General features: G+C 48.0%; 1 non-coding gene and 1 pseudogene across 1 annotated transcript; one reads left to right on the top strand and one right to left on the bottom strand.

Annotated features, from left to right (window-relative positions):
* Positions 1–1,864: 1,864 nt before the first annotated feature.
* Positions 1,865–1,983, bottom strand: LOC112482745 (annotated as a pseudogene).
* A 4,158-nt stretch (positions 1,984–6,141) lies between these two features.
* On the top strand, positions 6,142–6,260 carry LOC112482684. Its single transcript, XR_003047398.1, has one exon. It is a non-coding gene; the product is annotated as a 5S ribosomal RNA (ribosomal RNA).
* Positions 6,261–6,909: the final 649 nt, after the last annotated feature.

The following is a 6,909-nucleotide window of genomic DNA, read 5'->3' as shown; positions in this document are numbered from 1 at the left end:
TAGCCCCTCTTCTCGACTCTCAGAAGTCGGGACTAGCTTGATTTCTCTGTAGTCATTGTGAGATACTTGATTTCTCTGTAGTCATTGCTATTTCCTGGGACTGTGAGAAAGCCTTGCTCTAGTGTTAGGAAGGAAGCTTGAGAAGGTGGAAGATGAGGTGGAAACTAGCCCCAGATTCTAGTACTTACATGGATCCTGAAGGGCTGTGTGACTGGGCGCGTACTCTGAGACTAAGTCTCCTCATAAATAAAATAGATGAAGCCTTTCTGTCTTGTTTCCCATGCAAAGCTGTTTTGATGACCCATAGGAGAGAAGAAAAATAGTTCACTCAGCATGTTTATAACAGAAAACGGTGTTTTGCTAATGGAAGGCCTTTTGTCTTCTCTGAGCAGGGCAGAGAGGGATTTGAGTATGTAAGACAGAAAGTAAGGGCTGTAGCTGAGCTAAATTGCTCAGCAAACGGGAAAGAGGAAGCTGAAATGCCTGAGGGAAAATACAGGAAGTAGGAGAAAGGAGTCAGAAAGTCAGAAGAGAACTGACCCTCCTGGTGACCCCACAAGTTTTTCTTCAAATGCCTGGGTGACTGGACTTCTGGTAGAAGCCTGGGGACAAACAGAATTCTGCAGTCTGAAATGGGCTGAAAGCAGAGTCAGTCTGCATGGCCAAGGGAACAGCTGACTTGTGGCTTCCATGTTTAATGAGCAGCTACATGTGCCCGGCACCCTACCCAGATACCGTGGTGGCATGATGATCTTTGCCTCATTGTGCCGACAATCCAGTGGGGAAGAGAACCCATATCCAAGTAAATCTAGGACTAGGGAGTGCTCTAATATGTGGGTAAAAGTGCTTTGTAAACTGTGAACTGTGAGGTCCACCCTTAAGGGCCACTGGGATTCCCACAGCAACCGGCACATGGCAGAACTCTGGCTTGTAAACTGTCCATCAGACCCATGGATGTTTTCTGTTAAAAGCCTTCCATCCCTTCCTCAGTAGCTGTAGGATCAAGTCCAGACTTGATTTCTGTGCTTCCCAGGTCCCATCCTCAGCACCCTCAGACTGCCTTGGGAGCCTGAGGCTCCTCTCCCGCAGCAGCACCCAGTCTTCCCCCAGCAGCACCCAGCCTTCTGGAAGCGGCTGCCCTGCCCTCCTGAGTAACAGGTGGAGCTACTGCTGCAGGGGTGCCTTGGTACCCTGCCACTCCCAGTGAGTCACACGGGACTGGCCCAACACCCCGTCAGTCAGTGTTCCCAGGCTGCTTTCCCAGAATGCCCAGCTGAACACCAACAAGGCCACCCTGCCCTGCTGGCGGCCGGCTCCATGACCCTTCTGTCAAAGCTCTGTGAAACAAGCCTGGAATCAACTCAGCTAGGATGGCACCGCCCCTCTGGGGGAAAGAAGTGGGAATGTCAGCCTGTCAGCCCTTGACATTCCCCCACTTAATCTGTGACTTATTGGAAAATGTGCAAAGGCTAAAAACAGGAAATGTATAGAACGACAAATGACTAATCAACATGTAAAAATACACTTGACTTCACTAATTATCAGGGAAATGCAAATTAAGAGAACATTTTTCTTTTCATTAAACTTTTTATTATGCAATATTGTACACATGTAGAAAAGAACACCAGCTGTAAGTATACAACTGTGAGCAAGATGTCCATTCTTGAGAGGTGGACGTGCTGTCTCATTATCCTCCCAGCCCCGGAACTCCCTGAACCACCACTGTCAGTCAGGCTTCATTAATGTCCTCGGTGGCCTGGGGACAACAGCCTAACCGCTCTCTCTTTTTATTCATAATCAGGCATACAAACACCTCCCAACCCGCCCCACAGTATGGATAGGTGGCTAGAAATTTTTTTTTTCATGCCTACAGCACCTGGTCTTCCTAGGTGGTCTCCCATCCAAGTACTAACCAGGCCCGACCCTACTTAGCTTCTGAGATCAGATGAGATTGGGAACGTTCAGGGTGGCATGGCTGTAGACTAGAAAAAGTTTTGAAGGAGAAAGTCAGCCAAAGGACAAATGTCATAGGAAGATGATGCCAGGCGCAGGGCCAGTGCCTGGGCTGTGAGGAGAGGGAAGCGGTGCCGGCGGTCTCCAAGGTGTCGCCCTACTCTGTGTCCAGTGTTGGGCTGGACAGGGGTGTGTCAGCTGTTGGCAGATTTGACTCATAGTTATATAGCACCTGCTTTGTTCTAGGTACGGTGCTTGATAATTTCATTTGATTACCTTGAAGGGTCTTTGAAGGGTCCCACTTCACAGGTGGCGCTGGTGTCCTGAGAGGGTGACTAGTGCTCCCAGTGTCCTCATTCAGAGTGACTTGCATGTGATCCCCCCTTCAGATCCTGACTGAATCAAATGTTTTTTACAACCCAGTGCTGCTTTGGGAAGCTCGATTCCCCCTCCATATGTCCCACTGGTCCTACTTCTATCCCAAGGGAGCCCCTTGGAATGAGTTTCTCTCTCTCCCCTCAGACAGCCTTCAGATAGCTGAAGACACTGGTCTTACCCCAAGTCTACCCTTTTCACTTCTGACTTTTCCTCAGAGGGCACAGGCTGGAGGCTCTCCCAGCCCTGGCTACTCCCCTTTGAACATCTGTGAGATGGAGGGAAGGCTGGAAAGAGGTAGGGTGACCAACTTGTTTTGTATAAGACTCTTCTGGTTTCGGTATCAAATGTTCTGCATCCCAGGACACCCCTCCATCCCAGGCAAACTGTTATGGTTTTGAGGGACTGTTCCAGTTCTAAAATGAAACATACCATGTGCCACAAACCACCTCAGCCGTGGGCATGCCATCCTAGAAAAAAGGGACAAGAGAACAAAAGCATATTTTGCGAGGGCATCTGTTTTTCTTCCTAAGGGATGCAGAGGGTGAGAGATTGGGAAGGAAGAAGGCCCATGCACCATCAGTGTCCATGTGTAGGACCACGGTGAGGATTCTCTCCCAGCTGCCTTGGGAGCCAAGCGTGAGGCAGGGGCCTGGCTGGCGTCTACGTGTTTGGGGCCAAGGCTCACATCTGCGGTCAGTCAGGGTTTCTGGGAATGCTGTAGGTGATGTGCTGAATGGGCCAAGCCTCCTATCATCTTCAGGAACATGTAGCTGTCATTTGCCAAAGAATTAAAAGGTCCCAAAGGTTGTGGTGACAAATCTGGTGCCCAGGCTGGGAAACCAAGTTGTACAGGAAAATCCTGGACATCTGCTGGTTTCTCATTTCAGGAGAACCCCCTCCCACCTTCTCAAAACAGAGCCCCTCTTTCATATAGCTGAGACCTCACATCCTACACATAGAGGGGCAATACATTTTTTGGGAAAATCTATGATCATATTGAACTTATCATTGGATATCCTGCTCCATTTCACCACCCTCCCCAATCATATCATGAAATAGCCCTTCTGGTTCACACAGCTCTTCCTCACCCGGATCCCAGCATCCCAATACTGAATGACCCCTGGACTGCCCCTAACTCATGCATCCATCACCTGGAGGCGGTGTGTACTTTCCGAGCCTGTTTCCACCTAAAAAGGCTCGTGAGAACAGTAGACAGACCTGGGGGGCTCTGCCAGTTCCTGACCTCACTTCTAGCCCTGAGACCCCAGCCTGGAATGACCATTCCCTGTAGGAACCACCCACTTGCCAGATCTGGGACTTTCTAGCTTGGTCCTCTGGGCTCTGGTGGGGGGCCACTTTCCCCAGGACTCTGCAGGTGCCCCCTTCTGTAGGCCAACAACAGTTCCTCCATAGGTTTTACCCTCCTGTGACAACACTCCTCTGTTCCCCGACCCATCACTGGGGGTGGATGCCCGGAAAGCCTTGCTGAAGTCTCAAAACTAGAAGAAGCTGATTTAGGCCCCACCCCCATCCCCAAATAGACAGAGTCTCAGTGTGTGAAGATCAGTTCCCATGATACTCAATGCTTTTCTGCATCACTTTCAAAGGCTGCACAGGGCTTCATGGCATGGCTGTGCCATCATTTAGTAATAGTTCCCTATGACTGGTCAGTTAAGTTTGTAATATATCTCTTGACCAACCCCCTACCACACACACACCCATAGCTGCTCCCGAGGGTGTCTGTTCTAGCCAGCTGGTCAGGAGCAGCCTTGTAGCAGGAGACAGTAGGGAGGAAGGCCTTAGCTGACCTCTGTGGGAGGAAATATTTGTGACGCTGGCCCAGGATCATGTCTTAAGAAGGAGGGGGAGGGGAGGGGCAGAGCACAATGGGCCTCTAGGACCAGAGTGGGCTTCTAGGACAGGTAATTTGGTACTGTTTGCCTGGACTGAGGAGGGAAGTCCCTTGAGGCTTTGAAGGCCCCAGAAATAGTCCTGGGGGTCGGGGCTACAAGAAGGGTTGTCCAGCAGCCAAGAGCAGGAGAGAGATCATGAGATGCAAGGAGAGGGGCCAGGGACAGTCAGCCTTTATGGGGACAGTGATGTGGGGGTGGGGAGAGGGGCCAAAAGGGAAATCCTTTTAGAGGCAGCTCCTCAGGGGATTTACAAAATGAAAAACCACTGGAGTGACCCAGGCCGCTCTGAGCTATGAGCATTGGCTTTCCTTGGGGACTCTTGTCTGGAATCCTCTTGGGCCTCAAAGTCACCAATGTGTGTCCCTCACCTCCTGCAGGGCCCTTAGAGGTGTGATCACAGACAGACCTGGTTATCTGACAATCATAGCAGAGAAAGTTCTGTAATTTTGCAAAATTAAGCATGAAACAGAAATAATCTGGGTTTTGTTTTCCTCTTCGGTTTACAACATATAACTTTGAGGATGTCATTTTCAACTCCAAACGAATTAGGAACCAGTCCCATGGGGCAGCATTTCTCAAAGAACATTCCTAGAGATACTAGTTTGAGATGTTAATAGCTGGTGTCCGTGTTCAAATTTAGTTGAGAAAGGCTGAGTATTCTTTCCTCCTAGAGATATACAATCTCCTTCCTCACGTTAGATGCTATGAAGAAGTCCTGCACCTTCTAGACTTGATAGCTCCTTCTTTACAAAACACTTAAAATCTCATGAAGCAATTATCTTGCAATAACCTACATAACTCCAGGTAAAGTTTCAACTCTAAGCAGTATAGAACTTAATATCTGAGTTGCGTGTATTGTTCCTAGTTGCTTTTTAAATCGTATCATTCTAGTGTAGCTAGAGCCACAACAACATGAAAGTAGAAGGCACATTGTTTACTGGGTCCCAGAGCACTTGAACTTCCTGATGGAGAAAAGTCAGTTACTTCTCTTAACTTCAGTTTCCTCATTTGTAAAGTGGGATTCATCACATCAAAAACCATGGTTTGTGAGGAATGAAGAGGTAATTACGTGAAAGCCCACAGCTCAGTGCCTGATGCTAAATAATCAACTGGTAGAGAAAAACTGGAGATCATCGAGAGTTACTATGCGAGGGGTCTGAGGACAAGGAATCTAAAACCAGAGCCAGGGGATGGCGCGGAAAAGAGTCAGGGAAAACCCGAAGGATAAATATAGAGGCTCAAAAGTGCAGTACTTTGGGGGAAGAACTGGAGGAAGATGAAAAAAGAAGGGGATAGGTATTCGAGTTCATGTGCGAACCCCCCCGCCCCGACACCCACGGCTCTAAGAATACACCAATTAGCTTTTGCTGTATCACAAACCACCCCAGAATTTAGTGTCTTAAAACAACAATTCTGTGTTAGTTCATAATTCTCTAGGTTGGCACTTATGGCCTAGGCTCAGCTAGTCATGCCTGGACTCATTCACGTAGATGTAGTCAGCTGTGGGGGTGACGGGCTGGGTGGTCTAAGATAGTTTAGCTCATATATCTGGTAGTCGGTGGCTGTCAGCCAGGAACCTTAGTTCTACCTCATGTGGTCTCTCCAGCAAACTAGCTCAGATTTGTTCTCATGGCAGCAATATTCCCAGAGGGCCCAAAGCGAGAGCTGTAAGTCCAATTGATTCTCAGGCTTAGAACTCAGCCTCACTTTTCTCACATTCTATTGGTGAAAGCAAGTCAGAAGGCCAGCCTAGATTCAAGACGTGGGGACATAAATTCCACCTCTTGATGGTGTTAAAAAAAGAAACAGGGACATGGTTCCATAGTGTAGTGGTTAGCTCGTCTGCTTTACACGTAGAAAGTCCTGAGTTCGTGCCCCAGTGGAGCCACAGTCCATGGTCTACGGCCATGCCACCCTGAACAAGCCCGATCCCATCTGATCTTGGAAGCTAAGCAGGGTTGGGCCTGGTTAGTACTTGGATGGGAGACCACCTAGGAAGACCAGGTGCTGTAGGCATAAATAATAATAATAAATAAATTTAAAAAAGAAAAAAGAAACAGGCCAAAATGGAGTCACTTTTGCCAAGCCACATCGCCAAACCAAAACTTAATAACTAACCTAACTGGAGTTTCAGCCTTTTCTAGGAGTCTACTTTTAAACCAATCAGTCTGGAATTTCCTGATCTAGACTAGTGAGCTAATCTAATTAAGATAAAACCCATGCCCTGCATTCTCCTAAGGGAAATAATCTATTCTTAATTTCTTAGGCCCACCCTCTTTTTGCACAGCTTCCATTTTGTACAACTCCTTGGAGCTCCCTTCTAGTGGCTGGGTTGGATGCTGCTTCATTCATGAATCGCTTAATAAAGCCAATTATATGTTCAAATTTGCTCATTCGAATTTTGTTCTTTAACAATGGAGAAGCCACAAAGACTTTCTGACCAGTTTAAATTCTCCCACATAGTGGCTAACTCTTGAATATTCGGCCTGGAAGACTGTCTGGTGGGTTGGGAAGAATTCCACGTATGCACTCCCTCCCATGAGAATGGTTGCCTACACCTGCCTGGGAGCGTGTACTTCCTGCGTCATCAGTACTTTCCTCCTCCATTTCTTTCCCTCCCTTTCTCTCCTGCATCCACTCCATTCGGCTTTTGTCTCTATTGCAT

Source organism: Pteropus alecto, unplaced genomic scaffold, assembly GCF_000325575.1.
Source record: "Pteropus alecto unplaced genomic scaffold, ASM32557v1 scaffold155, whole genome shotgun sequence".
In the NCBI taxonomy this organism is placed as follows: domain Eukaryota; kingdom Metazoa; phylum Chordata; class Mammalia; order Chiroptera; family Pteropodidae; genus Pteropus; species Pteropus alecto.
This window is presented reverse-complemented; position numbering and strand designations above follow the sequence as displayed.